The 23,018-nt window shown below is 44.5% G+C and overlaps 1 non-coding gene and 1 pseudogene across 1 annotated transcript; one reads left to right on the forward strand and one right to left on the reverse strand.

Moving 5' to 3' along the window:
* Positions 1-5,386: 5,386 nt before the first annotated feature.
* LOC114238187 (U6 spliceosomal RNA) lies at positions 5,387-5,492 on the forward strand. The gene has a single exon (XR_003623600.1). It is a non-coding gene; the product is annotated as a U6 spliceosomal RNA (small nuclear RNA).
* Positions 5,493-7,528: 2,036 nt separating this feature from the next.
* On the reverse strand, positions 7,529-8,177 carry LOC103012528 (BOS complex subunit TMEM147-like; annotated as a pseudogene).
* Between the last annotated feature and the right edge of the window lie 14,841 nt (positions 8,178-23,018).

Below are 23,018 nucleotides of genomic sequence, written 5' to 3' on the forward strand. Positions count from 1 at the left end.
TTGAGCTTTCCTTATTGGCATGAGAATTAAATAAGGTCTTCAAGTAGAGTACTTAACACAGCAAACGGCACATGGTAAGTGCCCAATAAATGAGATAGTCGGCTTCATAACATTTATTTTAATTTCCTTCTTTTCTAGAGCATTAACGTATAATCCATCAAATTAGACTTACGCAGAGCTTCTCAGAAATGCATCAGCTAAGTGGTCAGTTAATGTGAGTTTGGGCAGCTAGGATGGTGAAGTATAGAGAGTTTGAGACTCAGTCCTGGGCCCCAAAGAGGGTTAATGGAGGATCCGAATTCTCATTGAGCCACTAATTTCTCAGTCAGATCTTGGAGTTTCCCCACATCAGCACACCAGTAAAAGAAAGATGTGATCCTTCCAGAAACCAGTAGAGGGGGGAGTGTGTGCATTTTGGGATAAAACTGGGATACAGCAGGACCAGTCAAGCAGCACCAGCAGCAGGTTTTAATGTTCCTTTAGAGAACAGCGGAGGGCCCGAGAAAGCCCTGAGGAGGATACTGGCCAAAGGCAGTCAGTGAGACCCCCAAACCGCCAAGTAAATCAGCCTATAGAGGACCAGCCCCTAAGGGCGGTTTTGGGCATACACTGTGTAGAAAGAAAAAGAGACTCTGTATGTTGAAAGATACCAAAAAACCAAAAGCAGGTGACAGCCAAGAGAAAAAATTGCAAATTGTGTAACAAAGAATTCCAGAATGCATAAAGGTGTCCCATCAATCGTTAAACCAAAGACAAAACCAAAAACAAACAAACAAAAAAACACACCAAAAAAAGATTAATCTCTCTAGCAACAGGGAAATAAAAATTGAAACAACATTGCAGGGAGTTTCTGCCTTGTTTTCCTATGGTTATTAAAGGAAATAACCTAATATTCATTGAATACCTATTCTGTGCCAGGCATTGTGCTAAGAATTTCCTAAACATTAACTCAGCACTTAATTTGTCAAAAACCTTTAGAAGCAGAAACACAGTATTCCCATTTTACCTATAGAAAACTGCTGCTCAGAAAGGTTAGTAACTTGCCTGGAATTCACTCAGCTGGGAAGGGCAGAGCAGGGTTCGGACCCAGGTTTGCATGATTCCAAGTCCTTCCTCTCCTCACACTGTTTTTTTTTAGGACTTCGGTTCAAGCACTATCTAATGCTTGAATATGGTGCTTTGGAGAAGGCCCTGAAAGTTGTGAACCCCAAGCAGCCAAATAGGAATGGAAAAGTAAAAACAAACAGAAACCTCAGAAAATCCAACAGCCTTACGAGCAGGCCTGGGGAAACAGATTGGAAAGTGGGGATTTGGGGAATGGACGAGATGGGAGTTCGGAAGCCCAGTTGGGGGGGCAGGGAACCAGTTGATGGCCTCAATTTTAAGCAAGATGGAGTCTGGCTGGCCTGAAGGTTCACAGCCTTAGAGGCTGGAACCCAAGGAATCTGTTTGTCGTCCACTGCATGCTGAGTTGTAAATTCTCATTTCTAAACCTTCCAGGCCGGAGTCTGCAGCTCCCTCCCCCATCTCGCACCTGCGGGCAGCGGGGGCTCCAATGAATGGACAAGTTCCACGAATTCTTGCCCCTTCCCCCACCTTTTACATAGCCAAGCCCTGGGACAAAAGGCGCCCGGGGCCTGGGGCTCCTTCCCCGGGCTCCTGCCAGCTCCGGGGAGTGTCAGACGGCTGGAGCCGCTCCACACTGCACCATTTACATTTTTTACAGCCTCCCTCCCACCCCCCACTCCCCTCTCCCTTAGGGCCATGGCCAGGGCCACAGGTCCTCTAGGCTCCGGGACTCTCCTTATAGTTCCCTGGAGGTTGAGGGCAGTTGCCTGTGAAGCAGAGAGCCAGGGCAGCAGGAATACAGATGGGGCTCAATGCTGGGTCCACATCCTAGAATCTAGGGCTGAAGGTGCAGACCCTTTGTTCGGGACAATTTATTCCACCCGCCCAGCCGCAGCAGCCAGAATTTGTTTCCCTGTTCCTTGTAAGCCTGATTCCAGGCCCCACAGAGTGACTTCCCCGTAGGATATGGGTCCCTATCTTTCTTGCATAGCTCCCTAATCCACTGATAAATGCAGCTACTATTTATTGAGCACCTACTGTGTGCCAGGGACAGTGCGAAATGCCTGTGCATCTGTTCCTTCATTTAATTCTCACAACAACCCCAGGTGAAATAAGTGTGGACCCTATTTTCCAGATGAGGAAAGAGGTTCAGACAGGAGAGGTGTGTCCCCCCCGGGGCCTCCACGCAGTCAGCGGCCTATCAGTTGTCAGCAGTAGTGCCAGGATATGAACCCAGGTCTCCTCATACCCCCCCCCCCCACCTTGACTGTGAGTCTGAGGACCAACTGGGCAACTCCTAACTCAAACTCTCTTGCACAATCCCTCAGTCCCTGCTGTTTACCTGTTTACCAGCTGGCTCTAAAATCGGACAGACCATCATCCTGATCTTTCCTGATCCTTAGGGCTGGCCCCACCTGGGCTCCCCTTGCCCTCCTAGGTAGCCTCCTACAGAAGCCCACATTTTGTTTCAAATAGTAGTTCAGTAGGACAGGCCAGGAAAAGGGACAGTTATTCCTCACTTCTGTGAAAAGCCCTGTGGAGATTCAGGCCTGGCTCAGATTTGCTGCTCCCTGACCCTCCTCCATCTCTTGCAGGCCCTGCCCTTGCAGACTGAGGCCAAGCTTCAGACAAAATGAGGGCTGGTTGATTCTAACTGGCATGTTCCACATCTTCTGATAGCCCCCCAAAGCGCCTGCAACTTCCTAGGATATGGGCCAACACATCAAAAGGCACCCTGCAGGGAGAGGAATGAAAACTCTGGAACCTGGCCACATCCTGCCTTAGAGAGAAAAGCTGAAACACAGCCACGGAGGTGATCATGGTTTCAGTCAGCCCAGCCAGCCCTTGGTGTCCTCAAAGGGCCCAGCAGTCCCATCCCTTAAAGGGCTCAGAAGCCACTTTAGCCACAATAATTCTATGCACTGCACGTACCCAGCAAATGACAACACAAAGTGCTTCCTTCATTCATTTACCAAAACACAGAAATAAGTACGTAAGTATCTAAATACTTCTCTACATATTACCTTCTTTGACTAAGCATTTCCACTTTGTGAATCTTACAGAAATGTTTGTACAATGTGTGCAAATATGTCTTTTCACATTGTTTGTAACAGGGAAAAAGCGGAAACAACCTAAATGTCCAACTGCAAAGAGTTGATTAAATACATTATTGTGCATCCCTACAATCAAATATTCTGCAGCTGCTAAAAGGTGTGAGCTAATTTTATATGTACTACGAAGGAACGTAATTCATGACATACTGTTGGGGGAAAAGAAGCAAGTAGCAGAACAATATATAAATGTCATTCCTTTTTGTTAAAAAAAATGTATTTATTAAGGTAGAAGGTAGATAGATAATTTTTTTAACCTGAGGATTTAGGACAGCGGTTGTTACCTTAACTGCACATTGGAGTACCCAGGAATTAAAAAGATCCAGAGGCCCAGGCCCACTCCAGACCATGTATCAATATATCACAATCTCTTGGGGTGGGAGGGAGGGAGTTTTTTAACTTCCCCAGGTGATCCCAATGAGCAGCCAACTTGGGAAACACTACCTTAAAGAAACAGAAGGAAGGAAAGGTTGACTCAGAGAGGAAAAGCAAGTTGTAACCTCTTTACATGAAATCTAAACAGATATTACCTACTCTGCTCTTTCTGGGAAAAGAAAGGGGCTGGATCGCCTTGAATTATCACTAGTCTTCTGTAAGCACTGAGTTGGTTGAGTTTAGCTCTGAGCAATGCCAAACTTTTTGATGACACCTGAGGGGTTCTAGAAGTTGACCACTTGACTTCAGGAGATGAAGTCTCCAAGGGCAGCAGGAAGGTTAAGAGCCCGCATTGCTGCGCCTTCTGAAGGACGTGGGCCACCACCTCATTAGTAAATGGGAACACAAATGAAGCACTTTGCACAGCGCCTGACACAGTGGCGGTGCTTAACATGTGGTAGCTTATTTATTTTCAGGAATGGAAAGAGTTCAGAGATAATCTTAGTGCCTGCTGAGTTCCAGGCACGTATATATCGTGTCCTGTAATCCAAACAAGCCTGAGGCCAACATTCATATGCCCATCTTACAGATGAGGAACCTGGGGCGTACCAGGGTTGGCATCTTGTCAGAAACCAGAATTAAAAGCTGGTTCTGTCCAACTCTATATTTTGTACTTTGCTTATCACACTCTGTCCCTTCTTAGGGACCTTTTGGGCAGGGATTTAACTCTGATTAGGGCTCTCATTATTTTAGACTCACTCTTCATTTGCCTTCAGAGGAAGGGAATGTGTGGCTGAAGTTACCTGGGATCACTCTGCTTAGAGATGATAGGACACCTTAAAAGACTATGCCCAAAAGTGGTCTGGAAGGCCTGAAGTTGAAGCCACACCATGAAAGGAAAGGAAAGTTCTATCTCTGAGCCCAAAAGGAAACATTATGGGCTTTGGGCATTTGTTCTGCACTGCAGATGGATGCAGGCAGAAGACCCCTCCAATCTCCCACCCCAAATTTTCCATTCCCTCCTCCCTCAAAGCAGCTGCTTGAGCCTGGTTTTCACATCTGTGTTTCCTGGCCTGGCTGGCAAGTTTATCTTCCCACCTCAGAGGATTTGGTTCTGCTCCCGTTCTTTTTCACTTCCCTTGAAAAAGGGAGGTGCTCTTGGGCTTTGTCCTGTTGTCTCTTCCTCCTCTTTTTCACACCACTTGAATCAAGTACAGCAGTCAAAAACAGGGACTTATTGAGTATCCACCTTAACCAGCACTGTGGGTAGCACAGGGGTTCTGGAGAGTCTGCCTTAGATTACCAGGACTCCCTCCACCTGGGATCTCTGCTCTATCATCTCTGTTTCCTGGGCAGTGAAACCCCCATGCCACCTCCTCTAGGAAGCTTTCACGGATCTCATCTACTCCATGTCCTTACGACACTTGCACACCTCTCCTGCATGACTTTCCATATCCTGTACTTGGTTTATGGTTATTTGTATGTATGTCTTCCCCACTAGACTGAACATTTCCTTGAAGGCAGAAACAATCTTTTCTTTTTTTCTTTTTGGCCGAGCTGTGCAGTTATTGCAATTTTAGTTCCCCGACTAGGGACTGAACCCGGGCCCTCGGCAGGGTGCGGAGTCCTAACCACTGGACCGCCAGGGAATTTCCACAATCTTTTCTTCAAGAACCTAACTCAGTGCCTGGCATATTAAGAAAAAAAAAATTCATATGGTTGTTTGCTTAAACTCTTTCCAAAAAAGGATTTTAAGTGCCTTACTGAAATACATAAAGAGTAGCAGAAATGGGACTGAAGAAAAGCAAGGGTAAAGAAATCATGGAATGAGAGTGCTCGCTTCGGCAGCACATATACTAAAATTGGAATGATACAGAGAAGATTAGCATGGCCCCTGCGCAAGGATGACATGCAAATTTGTGAGTGTTCCATATTTTAAAGCAACTATACGCCAATAAAAATTTTTTAAAAAAAGAAAGAAATCATGGAATGAGAGCCCATAATAACAAAAATAATATTTGAGTTCTTACTAATGCTGAGCACTGTTCTAATTGATTTACATGCATCACCTCATTTAATCTTTATAATAATCCTGGGAGGTGATTACTGTTATAATTATTTTACATTTGAGGAAACGGAGGCACAGAGAGGTTAAGTCACTTGCCCAAGTTCACACAGTGGGATGTGAACACAGGCAATGTGGTTTCAGAAGCTGTGCTCATAACCACAGCCCTCAGGATACCAGCCATAGACATTCTGTGTGTAGAGCTGGGTTATGAATCTGGCTCTGAGGTTTCTAGCAGTCAAAGCCAAGAAGAAAAGGCATTTAATGACAGGAGTGATTGTATTTATTAGAAACGATAAACCAAATCCTTGGGAGAAATGCAGCTTTTTGTAACCTTGAGTCTGAGAGAACTCATCAAGAAGACACTGCTTTTCAAACTTTATAAGTTAATCTTCCATGGGTAAAAATTGTTAAACTCCCCAATATAGGTATATTTGTTTATATTTATACATATGCACTGATGAACTAATATATTATGTGCATTGTAAAACACAAAAATAGAAATTGAAAAGAATGAGAGAAACTATAAAAACACATGGAAATTCTGCTGAGGACCATCTTGTACGCTCCCTGGGTAGACACAGGCCCCTCCTGAGTTCCCTGGTACTATGGGATGGATCCTGGCAATAGATAACAGTGGCTGACTTCACATCACCATTTATTTATTTATTTATTTATTTATTAAAATAAATTTATTTATTTATTTATTTATTTTTGGCTGTGTTGGGTCTTAGTTTCTGTGCGAGGGCTTTCTCTAGTTGCGGCGAGCAGGGGCCACTCTTCATCGCGGTGCGCGGGCCTCTCACTGTCGTGGCCTCTCCCATTGCGGAGCACAGGCTCCAGATGCACAGGCTCAGTAGTTGTGGCTCACAGGCTTAGTTGCTCCGCGGCATGTGGGATCTTCCCAGACCAGGGCTCGAACCTGTGTCCCCTGCTTTGGCAGGCAGATTCTTAACCACTGCGCCACCAGGGAAGCCCATCACCATTTCTTATAACAACCAAAGCATGACACAGAAAATGCATTTCAGTGACAGCAGTTCTAGAGGGACCAAAATAATGTTGTCCAAATGAGTACATCTCTGATTGGCTGGTTTGATCTAGTAATAGCTATTTTATTTACTACATATATAAAACTAACATTATAATATATAACTTAATTATATATATATTATATATGTATAACTAATATCAATTGAGCCTTTTCTGTATGACAGTCATTGTACTAGATGCTTTACTCATGCTCCCCATTTAATCCTTATTGCAATCCTTTGAAGTAATTATCAGTATAATCACCATTTTACAGATGAGGAAACTGAGGCTCAGAGAGATTAATTGGTTCATGGAGTTGAGCTGGGGTTTAGATTCATGTTTATTAGATTCTGAAGCCAACGTTCTTAATCACCTTCTCTACTCCACAGAAAATTTGAATATAGATGGTTTTAAACAGTAGTTTCCCCCTTTTACAAATCTTTTTTATTTACCAAAAGAATGCATTCTTGTGGTAAAAAATGCAAACAAAACTGAAGTGTGCAAAGTAAAAAGGCCACCTTTTCCCCACAAACAAGCTCACCAGGGTTTCCCCTGTTAGTCTGCTCTTTCCAAAGTCTTCTAGACTTCTTTCTACTCACTGAACATGTGTATATACATATCAATTTTGCAAAAGTAGGATCATAACATATATTTAACTTTGAACTCCCTCTTTAATGTGGCTATCTTTCCAGGGTGGTTCATGCAGATCTATTCACATATTAGGAGCAGATAACACAATTGACTACTTATCCCCCTCTTCTTAAGATATTCTCTCTGGGTTTTTCTTTCTGCCTTTTTTTTTTGGAACTTTGCAAATACTGTTTACTTCACTAAAACCTGGAGATGGGGAAAAGGTATGTGAAAGTCTGGGACACCAAGCCTAGGAGTGCATATTGACAAGGGCGACATACAGGGCCAGGGTGCTGAGGGCCAGCAGTGCCATCCAGCTGCCCGGGGAGCAGAGGTGGATGAACATCTCCATGACAAAGGCCTTGTAGACACTAAGGAACATCAGTAGGAGGACTGCTGGCTGGAAAGTGTGGTACAGGTCATAGCACGTGATCATCCACACCTGGGCAGATGCGACGACATAATGGACCAGACAGATGTTGGAGTCAATGCTCATCTGGATGTATTTCCAGTCATACTCAGTGCCCGAGCTCCAACCCAGAGGGGGATGTAGCAGGACATAATGAACTTGGCGGTGGCCCAGCCCAGGGTAGCAACCATGATCTTGTATTCCCCCTTGCCGGCATTCTGGGACATGACAAGGTTTAGGCCTATCAGGTCTGCCACAACCACGCTGGCCTTCATGAACTCCCCAATGAAGTCATAGATGCCGCCTTCCCAGCTGGGAAAGACAGTGGCCAGGAACAGCATCTTGCACAGGTGCACAAACAGGTAGGTGACCCCGGCCCGGACGCACTTCCAGAAGGCGCTGTACTCGGACAGCCTGCTGCACTTGTAGGTGATGAAGTAGGGGGGAAGTAGGCCAGGGCGAAGCAGTTCCCAAAGTGGAGTAGTGTCATGGCGCCGGCTGCCCAGCCCGTCGGAGCGCGCCTCTCTGCCTCGGAGGCCTGGCGCCTGAGCCTGGGCCTGGCACCTACCTTCCTTCTGCCTCTTTTTTCTTTTCCTCTGGGTGACTCTAAAGTTTAGTCCCTTTTCTTTCTCCCTTCTTTTCCTTCTTCTATACCCTTGCCTCTAGAGCTTATCCATCTATATGCTAACAACTCCCAGACTTACTTCACTCTTTACCTGGAACACTGCAATTTTCTCTATTTTCAATTTGCTTTGTTGTTAGTTTTAAGCCTATTGGAGGATGTATATTTGCATTTTGCTTATACTTACAAAAAGAAAGTCTGGAAGGAAACTAATGAAAGGGGTTACCTGTGTGTGGTGGTGGGGGGTGGAGGGAATTGGGAATAAGCTAACCAAGATCAAAGGCACCAGGCTAGAGATAACGAACAGAGTAATTGGGAGAACTTGGGTTTGGCCTGTGGTCTTGTCTCTCCTTTACGGATGAAATAGAGGTGACAGAAGAAATGTAATGAACTTGGAGGGGAGGACCACAAGGCCTTAAAACCTGGTCTGAGGCCTAGCTGTTCCAGTGGGGTACCTGTGCCTGTTTCCTTGGGGCAGGGGAGGGGTAAATTATCCACAAGCCTTCTTCCCTGTCCAGGTGAATTCCCCAAGGGCACCTGCAAAGGCCCTGTAAATAAAGCAGGTGTCAATCTAATGACGTAGCCCACCCTCTGCAAGCTCTCCTCCTGGCTAAGGATAGGGCTGCCTGCCCTCCGCCTAAATGGGAATGCTGCACGCGGGTAAGTTTCCTTCCCCTTCGCTTCCATAAAGTGATCCTCCCATTCATCAAAAATAGATATTCAACCTTCCTATTATAAAACTTATCAAACACATCAGAACTGAGAGAATGGCATAATGAACCACCTTGAATGAATGGTAAAATGAACCCGATTCAATAATTATTGACATTGTGCCATATATGCTTTACCCTTTCTTTCTTCCTCCCTCCCTCCCTTCCTTTCTTTCTTCCTTCCTTCCTTTCTTTCTCTTCCTTTTTTTAAAAATCAGGTAACAAAAGATCAGTGTTTAATGGCAAACAGTCGGGGGGGGCACTTTTTCTTCTTCTTTTCCTCTGATTTTTAAAGAGCAAATACCTAAAGTCCTACCATTTCAACCCTAAATTCTTACAAACATATCTGAAAATTTAGGACCTTTTCTTACTGTTATCACCTCTAACAAATTTAACATTAATTCCTTAGAATATTATTAATTCCTTAGAATACGCTAATACTCAGTCTATATTCAAATTTACCACAAAATTAAATGACTTTAAAGCCATAAAGAATGCCAGATTGGAGTTGAAAATGAAACCAGAGAAGCTAGCATCAGCCCAGCAGCCCTCTCAGCACAGGTCTCTGAGAAATGCCAGTGTCCAGGAGTGAGGGGCGTTCCTTGGGAAAAGCAAGTAATAGTAGCTCTTATTGAGCACTTACTGTGGACCCCCCTGGGCTATGGCTTCTGACTGGAAGAGATGACATTAGCTCTTTTTTTTTTTAAATTTATTTATTTTATTTATTTATTTTTGGCTGCGTTGGGTCTTCGTTGCTGTGAGCCGGCTTTCTCTAGTTGAGGCGAGCGAGGGCTGCTCTTTGTTGTTTCGGTGGCTTCTCTTGTTGTGGAGCACGGGCACTAGGCATGCGGGATCCAGTAGTTGTGGCATATGGGCTCAGTAGTTATGGCTCGTGGGCTCTAGAGCACAGGCTCAGTAGTTGTGGCTCACGGGTCTAGTTGCTCCGCGGCATGTGGGATCTTCCCGGGCCAGGGCTCGAACCCACGTCCCCTGCATTGGCAGGCGGATTCTTAACCACTGCGCCACCAGGGAAGCCCGACATTAGCTCATTGTGTGTCTTCATAGTACTGAACATAATGCCTACATAGAGTAGACACTCAACTAATTGAGATGTGAATTGATCAGCATACCTCCCTGGTGTTAAGTGTTTCTTTGCAGTGAAGGAGTGACTTCACTGTTTAATTCAATCATTCGAATAAAGTGGATATTATTATCCCTATTTTACAGAGGAGGAAACTGAGGGTCAGATTTGTCTAAGTTCCCTAAACTAGGAAGTAGAGGAGCTGAGCTTCAACTCAGGTTAGTCTGACTCAGAGTCTGAGTGGTCATCTGTCTTGGTAATCGCCAAGGGACTCTGATAGGGGTAGTAAAGGCCTGAGTCCGGGGTAGAGTCCTGGGCAAAGAGAGGGTAAAAGGGCGGGGGGGCGGGGGAAGAAGAGAAAGGGACAAAGGAAGGAAGCCAGGAGATTATGATGTCATGGAATTAAAACTAGCAGCCATTGGATAAAGAGCCATGGCATACACTGAACACAGGTATTTGTTCTGCTGTGGAGTGAATGAGAAGCTTTTGAACCTCAATCCTCAAACTCTTGAGTCAGGTCCATGGACATCACTATGTACTCAGAGCTAGCCCAGGATCTGGCCCATACTAGGAGCTCACATATCTGTTGAATGAATGACAGTGCACGAGTGAATGTGTGAGTAAATGAATAACTGAATAAATGATGGACTAATAAGTAAATTACTTAATAAGGCATTGAGTGGCTGCATTAATTGAATGACAAATGGATGAATTCTTTAAATATCTATAGAAGAAGAATGAGGTGGGAAGACAGCTAAATCTAACAGCAGCAACATGTCCAGAGCATTTTATCATGAGACCTGTGCTAAGAACTTCATAAGCAGTTTTTCACTTAATTCTCAGAGCAAACTCTCCGGTACTATTATCATTCTTTAAGTGAGGAATTAGGTCTGGAGATGTGAGAAAACTTGTTCAAGGGCACATAGGCACAGAGTTGGAATTTTAACCCTGCCATTATGCTCCAAAGCTCAGGCTTTTCACTATACAGTCAGTGTTCAATCAATATTACTTCACTCAATACCGGACTTGTTTTTTGTAGCTGATCCAAATACAGGTGAACCACCACTTACACAACCCCTGGAAAGCTGTAAATTTAAACACAGTTAATTACTTATCTCAGCTCATTATGTAAAGGAAGCTGTCCTATTGTATGCTCCTTTATAAGTGAAGGATTACCCTGAACTCATCTGCTTCCTAAATCTGAATTTTGTTCAAAGCAAGGTATATATTAACTAAAGATATCTACTTGTAGGAGTTCGTTTAATTATTGCTGGGAATCTGGGATTTTTGGTGTTTGGACAGCTTATGACGAGGCCCTTAATTTTGTGACACCTCATCTTAATGGTTTAAATAAAGGTAGATTAAAATGTACCAAATCCAGAATCCATTAAAGACAAGATATGTTCAATATATGTAAAAATAAGCAGATTTCTTCATGATAAAAAAACCACCGTGAGCCAAGTCCAATTATAAACCACAAACTCAGAAAAAAATATGTCTAGTTCCTGTCGTAGACCAAGGGCTGTCTTTATATAAAACTCTCTTTAATCAATAAGAAAAGGTCTATAACCAAATAGCAAAATGGGGCAAAGGATATTCACAGGAAAGGAAATATAAATGGCTCTTAAATGGATGAAAAATGCTCTCCTTTACTCGTAATGAAAATTGTAAATTAAAGCCACACTGAGAGACTAAGTTTTCACCTATTAGATTGTCAAAGATAAAAAAAAAAATGTGATGACACACTATGCTGGCTTAGGGGTAGGAAGACTACACTCATACTTTGTTTTGGGGGGAATAAACTGGTACAACTTCTACGAAGAGAAACTTGGCAAAATCTATCTAAATTACTATACGCATACACTTTGAAGGTATAGTTACACCTACACATGTGCAAAATTATGTGTGTGCAAGGTCACCAATTGTAGCATTGTTTAAGAGCAAAAGAAGGAAATGACCTTAAGGTTCATCAATAGAGGACTGGATAGGGACTTCCCTGGTGGTGCAGTGGTTAGGAGTCTGCCTGCCAATGCAGGGGACGTGGGTTCGATCTCTGGTCCGGGAAGATCCCACATGCCGCAGAGCAACTAAGCCCTTGCGCCACAACTACTGAGCCTGTGCTCTAGAGCCTGCAAGCCACAACTACTGAAGCCTGTGTGCCTAGAGCCCATGCTCCACAAGAGAAGACACCGCAATGAGAAACCCACCCACGCCCTGCTACGAAGAATAGCCCCTGCTCGCCGCAACTAGAGAAAGCCCACGTGCAGCAACGAAGACCCAACACAGCCAAATAAATAAATAAATAAATAAATAACTTAAAAAAATAGAGGACTGGATAGTACATTGTGTTGATTTATAAAATGGAGTTCATGCTACATCTAGACATGTGCTAATATATTTGCCACCATCCACATGAGTCTATAGAACATATGAAATGTGTCTAGTTCTGAGATATGCTTTAAATGGAAAATGCACACTGGATTTTGAAGACTTGGTACAAAAAAAAATGAATGAGCTATCTCATTAATAATTTTTTACATTGATTTCCTGTCAAAATGATAATATTTCAGATATATTGGTTTAAATAAAATCTATTGTTAAAATTAATTTCACCTGTTCCTTTTAATGTTTCGAATGTGGCTACTAGAAAGTGTAAAAGTAATGTGTGCCTGTCATTATTTTATTGAACAGTGGTGGCTCTGGGTAAAAAATTAAAGTATAAAAAGCAAGGTGGGGAGAATTCCCTGGTGGCGCAGTCATTTAGAATCCACCTGCCAATGCAGGGGACATGGGTTCGAGCCCTGGTCCAGGAAGATCCCACATGCCATGGAGCAACTAAGCCCGTGTGCCACAACTACTGAGCCCGCGTGCCACAACTACTGAGCCCTGCACCACAACTACTGAGCCCGCGTGCCACAACTAGAGTCCACGTGCCACAACTACTGAGCCCGCATGCCACAACTACTGAAGCCCACGCACCTAGAGCCCATGCTCCACAACAAAAAAGCCACTGCAATGAGAAGCCTGCACACCGCAATGAAGAGTAGCCCCCACTTGCCACAACTAGAGAAAGCCCACGCACAGCAATGAAGACCCAACACAACCAAAAATAAATAAATAAATAAATAAATTTATTTTAAAAAGCAAGGTACATAAGAGTAGTATACTACATTTATGCTTTAAAGAAAGGACAAAAGTGCTCTCTGAGAGATTTGCTTCTTTATACATAACAGATCTCTGGCATGATACCTTAGAAATGATGTTGGTTGCTTTTTTTTCCCTTAATACATCTTTATTGGAGTATAATTGCTTCACAATACTGTGTTAGTTTCTGTTGCACAACATAGCGAATCAGCCATATGCATACACATGTCCCCATGTCCCTTCCCTCTTTTTAAAATTTATTTATTTAATTTATTTAATTTTGGCTGCATTGGGTCTTCATTGCTGTGCGCAGGCTTTCTCTAGTAGCTGAGAGCGGAGGCTACTCTTGTTGCAGTGCGCGGGCTTCTCATTGCGGTGGCTTCTCTTGTTGTGGAGCATGGGCTCTAGAGTGCAGGCTCAGTAGTTGTAGCACATGGGCTCAGTAGTTGTGGCGCATGGGCTTTGTTGCTCTGCAGCATGTGGGCTCTTCCCGGATGAGGGCTTGAACCCCTGTCCCCTGCATTGGCAGGAGGATTCTTAACCACTGTGCCACCAGGGAAGCCCTCCCCTCCCTCCCTTCCTTCCTATCCCACCCCTCTAGGTCATCGCAAAGCATGGAGCTGATCTCCCTGTGCTATGCTTCTGCTTCCCACCAGCCAACTATTTTACATTCAGTAGTGTATATACATCGATGCTACTCTCACTTTGCCCCAGCTTCGCCCTCCCACCCCATGTCATCAAGTCCATTCTCTATGTCTACCTCTTTATTCCTGCCCTACCACTAGGTTCATCAGTACCTTCTTCTTCTTTTTTTTTTTTTTAAGATTCCATATATATGCGTTAGCATATGGTATTTGTTTTTCTCTTTCTGACTTACTTCACTCTGTATGACAGACTCTAGGTCCACCCACCTCACTACAAATAATAACTCAATTTCGTTTCTTTTTATGGCTGAGCAATATTGCATTGTATATATGTGCCACATCTTCTTTATCCATTCATCTGTTGATGGACATTTAGGTTGGTTCCATGTCCTGGCTATTGTAAATAGAGCTGCAATGAACATTGTGGTGCATGTCTCTTTTTGAATTATGATATTGGTTGCTTCTGAAAAGAGAAACTGTAGAAAGGGAACAGGGCTGAAATTTGAATCTTGAATACTTTAGTAAATTCCTGAACCAATATTTACAAGCATTTTGAATAATATACAGTGGTACTGTGGTCCCTCCCTACTTCAGCCCCCCCAACCCCATCCTAAGAACCCCAGTGGATGCCTGAAACCGCAGAGAGTACCGAACCCTATATATACTATGTTTTCCCCTATACTAACTAGTTGGGTAGTGTCTACAGCGTGGATAGGCTGATGGGAGGGATGATTCACTCACTTCCCAGGTGGGACAGAGCCGGGGGATGAGAGATTTCATCACGCTACTCAGAACAGCGAGCAATTTAAAACTCATGAATATTTGCTTCTGGAATTTTTCATTTAATATTTTTCCACTGCAGTTGACCGCAGGTTAACTGAAACCAAGGAAAGCAAAACTGCAGATAAGGAAGGACTACTGTATTATTATTTAGATATCATTTATGTATATAATACATATGCACATATATAATATATATTAGTCAAAAGTAAAGTATTTAACACAGAATAAAAATATGCACAGAGAGACTAGAAAAATATACATGTGTATATGCACAGAAAAAGCTGAAAATATACAGAAAAAGAACTGGGCAGTTGTTTTAGTTCTCATAATGAGGAGAATGGGTTTGGGACTAAAAGGGAGGACTGGCTCAATTTACTCTATTTTTTACTCTGTACCATTTGGGTCTTTTGTAAAGACAAAGTTTAATTTGTGTAGTCTAAGAAAAGAAACTAGATTAGAAAGAAATGTACCAAGATGTTCACAATAGCTGTCTTTAGATAATGAGATTATAGGTGATTTTTCCTTCTTACTACTTTACTTTTAAAATTCTCCCAATTATTCATTTTCCCAATTAGTCTATAAATAAGACTCTTACTTTGGTAATGGGAACACCAACAAACCTTTTTATCACTAGGGTTTCTTTTTAAAAAATACTTTAAAAGATTCTATTAGCCTTTTAAAGAATTTTAAATTATCTTCATTGCCTTTTTTAAATGATAGCAAGTAATGCGGACTCCTTATAAAATGTCAAAAGACACAGAAAGCTATGTGGAAAGGAAAAGTATCTCGTAATTCCATCTCCTTCTACAAAATCACCACTATTGTCTGAAACTTTTAAAATATTGCATTTATATTAAGAACTTAAAAATAATTTCAAATTCACTGGAGAGCCTGAGAACTGGAATATACTTGCTTTGTGCCAAGCACAGTCCTAAAGGCTTACGTTTATCTTATTGAATCCACCCAACAACTCTGGGGGTAAACGAACTCTCTGGCGTAAATGTTAGGCCCCAGCAACCAATAAATCAGGGCTCTGAGGTTTAAACAATTTGCCTAAAGCCATACTCTAGTATGGGGCAGGGTTGGCATTCAAATCCAAGTCCAGGAGGCGTCTAAACCACTGCCTCAGGCGACTGCCATCATGGTGGGTGGGGCTGGTGTGCTTAAGATGCAGGGACTGGACTTGAGTTCACTTCTGGTGGCCCCCTCATCCAGCTTTCCTGAGGATGGATGTTTGATAAAGGAGTTTTGACTTAGGTGATAAGTGTAGAGTTCATGATCGGCAGAGGAGTAGATGATTAGTGGAACTGGGGCATAACCGACACTGGGGGGCATTTTACAGTGGTAGCGAGGGGTAAGGCGATAAAGAGGAGAGGTGGGTGGAACTGAAGCCCGGGAGAAGCTGTTAGCCCCAGCACTCCAAAGGGTTAAGGCTGGGCAGGAAAGCCCCTGGGGGGAGCTACCACCAAAGGCTGCAATCTGCCAGCCCTCACCTCCCCCACCAGCGGGGAACTGGACGGGCGGATAGGACTAGTTCATCCGGGATTATCTGAGGCCTCTGGGCTGAGGTGAGCTGCGGGGAGGGACGGAAGCTCCAGGTACCACATGTCCTTACCTTTCTGCTGGGCTCAGAAAACCAGGTGTCCTGGGATAGGTGCCCTGGCCCCAGACAGAAGCATCTTTGGCCCAGGCACACTTTGGGAGTGAGAGGTGTTGCGCCTCAAGCCTGGGGGATGCTCAGGGAAAGGTGGGGATGGAGGCCTTTCTGGAAGGGAAGGGGGCCTGCACCAAGGTGGGGGCAGTGAGTGCTCCAGCCTCCCTGTCTCTTGGGAGCCAGGGATGGGGGAGCTGCCTTAGGAAGAGATGCACCTTGGGGGTTCAGAGAGCCCCAAGTCCTCTAACCAATCACCCAAGGCTAGTTTCCCGGCTCCAGCTTCGCTCTCGCCCCCCCCCTCCCCCTCTTAGCCTGGCCACAGACTTTCCTTAGGTCTTTCTATCTAAACCTCCTCCCCTCCCTTTCCCCTCCCCCCAAATTCTTCGGAAATCTTTCGACTTTCTTTCAAGTTTTCCCTGGGCAGTTTGGGGTCCGTTTCAGAGCTAGGTCAGGGCGCTTTAACACCCCCAGCTGGGTAGAGTGGACGAGACAATAGCTGCTATCACTTTACCATTGGAAGTGACCCCCGAATTTGCACTTCTTTCATCTTGGGACCAGAGCACTTGAGGGTGGGCGATTTCCTGGGGGGAGTGGCTTAAGCCGCTTCTCCACCGGCCAGTTGGCTGTAGACGGTCCATGCTCAATGGTCCACCACAGATATGAAACCAGTTCTGGAGTGAGAGTGGCGCTCAGCTGGGGACACTGCCCACAGGGTGACTTAAATGTCCCAAGCTGGAAGGTGGAGAGAGAAGCGGACGCCCCCTGGGCTCTGGGCCACCCTCGAGGTCAGTAAACTAGGAAGTTTCCTCAAAATTAGGAAGGGTGGGTGCCTCGAGCAGTTTGGAGACCCCAGGGGAACGAGGGGGTGGCCTTGGGACACTAAAGGGCTCAAGGGTCATAGAGTGACTCTGAAGATGCCGTGTGTGTGTGTGTGTGTGTGTGTGTGTGTGTGTGTGTGTGTGTGGAGAGGGGACGCATTGTTTCAAGTTCTCCTTCTCCCCACCCCCACCCCCAGCCCCTTCCCCATCCCCACCCCCCGCTCGCCCGCCTATCTCCCCTCCCCACCCTACACAATGGTCTGGCCTTAGCCCCTCCCCAGACTCCCGGTGTTTCCCCAGTTGGGTCCCTTGTCTCAGATACCCCCAGCCAGCCAGCTCTCTCCCCAGCTATCCAGGGCCTCCTGGCGGCTCACTCCGCTTCCCCTCGTGGGCCTCGCTGCCCATTCTCCTTCCCTTCCAGGCGCGTGGTCCCCTAGAGCTACTCAGCTTGGGAACTACCGAGGCATGATTGACTGGGTGGCCTCAGGTCCACCCTGGTGCCCCCAGGCCCTCCTGCTGCCCTTGGTTGGTGGGAGGTTCCTTGGGAAGTCACAGCCAAGGGACTTGCCTGCCACCAGCCAGGACCTGTGGCCGCCCATGCCCCGCGAGGCCTCCTGGCCACCGGGGAAGAAGCCAAGATGGCTGGCGCTCCCTCGAGCCAGAGGCGCAGCCTGGGCAGCTGGGCCGGCGAGACTGGGGGACTGGAGGGCAGGCCAGAGAGGTGTGGAGCCGGGCCGGGTGAGATGCCAGCCATGCCTCCACGGTCTTAGCCAGTCTTACTGAGGGCTGAGGCCAGTGTGGCCCTCCCTCATGCTTGTAGGGCCTGGCTGGCTACTGAGACTGCAGGACCTGCTTTATGAGGGATGGGGAGAACACGGGGTCCTTGGTGAGCGAATGCGGAGCCCAGGATGAGCCTGGCAGGGAGGGTGTTTGTTCTAGAGGCCAGAGACTTACCAACACTGTCAGCAGATCCTTTGGCCCTTTCTTCCCTTGCCCTGCCCAGAGCGCTTGGCTCACCCCTTTTAAAATGCAAGGGACAGAGGCCAGACCTGGGCTCCGAGACCCCATCTGCTTGAAATAAGGAGACTGGGGGAGGAGGAAAGTGGGCCTTGGTGAAGGTGAGGCTTTGAATTGCCTGCAGAGTTGCCCGTGTCCATTCATTCATTCCTGGGCTCCAGAGCCCTTCTTAGGTGCCAAGATGCTGGCTGGATGCTTTCTGGATGTCCTATTTCCTCCCTTCCAACCTCAAGCCGGGGAGCCTGTGTCGCCTTGAGGGGCCCTGCCTCCTCGGTTTCATGTTTTATCAGGTCCCTTCTAAGAGTGGTGGGGCCAGGGGAGGCCAGCTGGGCAAGACCCCTAGATTAGCTCTCACTTTCTGCACCTTATTCCACGAATGCACCTGGTAATTGTCAGATCTGCTTTGCTTTGCATTTCCAGGGAGCCATCACCAAAAAGACTGTTGCACCTGAACCCCATCAACCAATTGTCTACTTAAGTATGATTAGCTTCCCCGTACAGCCTCTGGCCTTTCCCCGCTGCCCCATTCTCTCCTGGTCCAGACCCACCTGAGTTGACGCGAGGTGCAGAGCCTCTCCAGGGAGCTACTTTTTCTCAGCAAGCTTTTGAGGAAAAAAGAAGTAGGGTATTACCTACTCACACCTCCTCTTACCTCTTTGGGGAAGAGGAAGGAATGAGTTAGGGTGGGGTGGGGTGGGACTGGGATGGGAAGAGTAGGTAGGGTGGGACAGGGAAGGGGAGGGAGGAGGGTGGGGTTTGCGCAGGAAGACGTGTGGTCTATCTGGACGTGTTGGCAGGTATCTGGATACTACAGCGGGAATTCAGGCAAGTCAACTTTACCTTTCTGGACCTCAATTTCCTAATCTGTAAAATAGCCAGCTTTGTCTCAAAACCCCAAGAATCCATGTGTTTCTGCATCCTTTGGATAATGAGCATTTTGGGCCCTGTATTTCCCTGTATGGTGGAATTACAGGGGTTAGGAGGGGAGCTCTGGAGTCAGATTGCTTAGGTTTTGTAGTTTTAATAGCTTGTGGTCTTGGGAATGTTATTTAACCCCCAAGCCTCCATTTCTCTAGGTGTGAACTAGAAGTAGCTATCCTAGTGAAGGTGCAGGTGTGATGGAGTTGTAATTCATGTAGAAGGAAAGTGAGAACCACATATAAATATTACCTCTGAAAAGCCTGAAGTCCAAACGCTCACCCAATGCAAAGCCCACAGAAACTTGTAATCGTTTAAGGGAACATTGTGCCCTGCTCCTGGTGTGGAAGGGCAGGAAGAATCACCCACACAATTTAATTATCCCTTCTTATTTTTTTTGAGATTTTGGTTGAATTACCTAAATGCACATAGTAAGCAGTAGGTAAATGGTGGTTATTTTCATAATTTTGTTTGCGAAGTATCTAGCAGAGCAGAGCTCTCATTTATATGCATCTGTATAGCAGCGTTTACAGGTGACATGCAAGAAAAACAAAACCCCCGGCATCTTTGTTGTCTGCCAGAATGAAAAAGCTCTTCTGTGTATACAGTTTGTTCCTCAGGGCTCAATTTTTTATCGCATATGGAAGTGCTCTCGGTGAAGTTTATCTCCTGAGTCCAAAAAACTAAGTTTTTAAAAAAGTAAATATGAAGTATATAAAAGATGAACAGATTAAAAGCCCAATTCCAGGGTCAGATAATGTGGGACAAATAGAAATCTGGTGAGAGGTTAGACCAGGTTTGTCACGGTAAACATATTTAAAAAAAAATCTACAAGCAAGAAAGTTTTATCCAAAGGTGATTCTGATTACCAGTTTTTAAAAAGCTTTCTTTTTTATGGTTACCAAGTAAAATTCTGGTGGTAAGCCTTTGGTTCTTTAAAAACTTGTTTTCAACTTTACTGAACCATAATTTACACCCAAATGCATCCCTTGTAAGTGCGCAAAACCCTTTCCTTTTAGGTGTGCAGTTTGATGAGTTGACAAATGTATACACCCAAACACAATTTTTAAACCTAAGGCTAATCTAAAGGAATTTATTAAAATCAAAGATCTGAGAAAGGATAATGGTCTCCTTTTTAATTTAAAAACAATGTCCACAAAGGAATATTACTCTGCTTTGCAACACAACACAGAAAACCTACCAGTGATTAGGGTGATTAGTTTGAATTGAAAGGTGGCTGGCATTTTAAACAGGAGTAGATGAATCACAGGCCCTAAAGAGCATCTGGTTTCAACTACTGGCTGCACCACTTATGTGGCCTGGGGCAAATTGGGCAAATGAGCCTAAATTTGATTGTCTCAGTTTTTTCACCTGTAAATTGGGGATAATGGTAGTACCCACCTTAAAGTTCCGCTGCCAGGATTGGGAAGGTGCATGGCAAATAGTAAACCTTAGTTATTAGATCTATGTCAGCACAGTGGCTAGGCTGCTGCTACCTCTTTGAAAAGACTGACTTTATCCCAGGGCAGCAGTTCTCAAACGTTTTGGTCTCAGGACACCTGTACGCTCTTAAAAATTGAAGACCCTGAAGAGCTTTTGTTTATATAGGTTACATCTGTCAACATGTTACATTCAAAATTAAAATTTAGACATTTAGAAAAGATTTCTTTATTAAAAAAGAACAAACCTGTTACATAGTAAGAAATAATAGTTTTTGTGAAAAATAACTTTTCCAGGACAAAAAAAGTTTAGTGAGAACAGTGCATCTTTAAAATTTTTCAAATCTCTGTAATATCTGGTTATCAGAAGATAAGTAGATTCTTATCTGCCTCTATGTTCAATCTGTTGTGATACGTTATTTAGGTAGAAGTACATGAAGAAAATCCAGCTTCATCCAGACACATAGATGGACAGAGGAAGAATATTTTTATTTTTTTTTTCCTTTGGCTTTGCCACCACGGGGCTTGTGGGATCTTAGTTCCCCAACCAGGGATCCATCCTGGGCCACGGCAGTGAAAGTGTGAAGTCCTAACCACTGGACTGCCAGAGAGTTCCCAGAGGAAGTGTATTTTCGTAGCATTTTCAGTGGATATTCTTTGACAACTACACCAAAACTCGACAGGTGGTAGTTCCTCAAAGCTTAGTTATAATGCAGAATCTGAAATAATATCCAGGAACTTTTGTACCCTATTATATTAAAAATCCGTTGCTTTCTTTTATACTTTGAATGGATCTTTTACCCATGCCATCCCATTGGTTATTTGGGAAATACAGTTCATTGAGTGATGCAAATCTTCAAATGTTGAACATTCCATTATATAGTATAAAAAGTTACATGTGTTAGTGTCACCACTGGTCCCATCAGAAAAATCTTTAAGTATTGGGAAGCTGTCAAGCTCACTGTAGTGGATACAAGTTTTCCAAAATTCTAATTTTCAAATGAAAGCACAAAAATCTTCACTGGCCATAAATAGTAGTAGTTTTCCTTGAAGTGACAGCCTCACCTTATTCATTTTTGAGAAAATGTCTGTCAAATATATCCAAGTCTAAATGACTAATGCCACTCAATTTTTCTTTCAAGTAAAAATGGTATTCCATGAAAAAGCGGCTAGTTCATCATGCAACCCAAACAATTGTCACTCATTCATTATGCACCAGTGTGCGGCAGAAATCCTCTATGAGTACTCCCCATTTTGTCACTCCCAACGTTGAAGTCATGTATTTAAGGGTTATGATTTAAAAAAATAATGATCTTTGTTGCTGCATCAAGGACATTTTGGAGTGATACTAGCTTTCTTTTTCCCAACTGTGGCTACACGATAGGGTAGAACACAGTGATTTCTAGTTTAATTCATGCTGAGGTACTAGCTGTACTCCAATGTTAACACAATGAAAAAGGCAAATCATATCTTAGTGTTGTTATCTTAGTATTATTATGAAAACAGTTTAACTTGCAGCCCCTCAGAAAGTCTCAGAGAACCCCAAGGGTCCATGGACCATACTTTTTTTTTTTTTTTTTTTTGACTGCGCTGGGTCTTCGTTGCTGCACACGGGCTTTCTCTTGTGGTAAGCGGGGGCTACTCTTCATTGCGGTGCCGGCTTCTCATTGCGGTGGCTTCTCTTGTTGCAGAGCATGGGCTCTAGGCACACAGGCTCAGTAGTTGTGGCTCGCGGGCTCTAGAGCGCAGGCTCAGTAGTTGTGGCGCATGGGCTTAGTTGCTCTGCGGCATGTGAAATCTTCCAGGACCAGGGCTCGAACCCGTGTCCCCTGCATTGGCAGGCGGATTCTCAACCACTGCACCACCAGGGAAGTCCTCATGGACCATACTTTGAGAATCACTGTTTTAGGAAAAAGGAGACCAATTTAGGCTATGTGTGATTGTCTGTCTGTCTTTAACAGGTGTAGAGTTACAGCTTTTATACCTGCACTATATAATATGTATAGTACTAGATAATACTCTAATATATAATAGCTAATGCTTCTTCAGTACTTTACTATGTGCCAGGCACTTTTCTAAGGATGAATATATATATATATGTGTGTGTATGTGTGTGTACACTTATAAATATACACTTACATATCTCCATCCTTTACTTTCATTGTTTCATTTATATCCACAACAGTCCTATAAGGTAGATACTTTTATTATGTCCCCATTTTAACAGAAAAGGAACCAGAAACACAGAGAGGTTGAGTGACTTGCTCAAGCTAATATCAGAACCAGGATTCAAAGCCATTCTCCAAGGCCAAGCTCTTCCTTTGTACCACTGAGTAATTAAACAAACCCCAGGAGGCACGTAGCCATTACCTGCTATGGGAGGATGGGAATAGCTAGGCGTCATCTTGAGGGAGAAGGCAGAGGCGTGGAGAAGGCGCCATTGCTGGGTATCATCTGGGTGCCTTGGCTGACCTCTGCCCTCTGTCCTTTGCCCTGGTAGG

This window comes from Balaenoptera acutorostrata, chromosome 3, assembly GCF_949987535.1.
Source record: "Balaenoptera acutorostrata chromosome 3, mBalAcu1.1, whole genome shotgun sequence".
Taxonomy (NCBI): Eukaryota; Metazoa; Chordata; class Mammalia; order Artiodactyla; family Balaenopteridae; genus Balaenoptera; species Balaenoptera acutorostrata.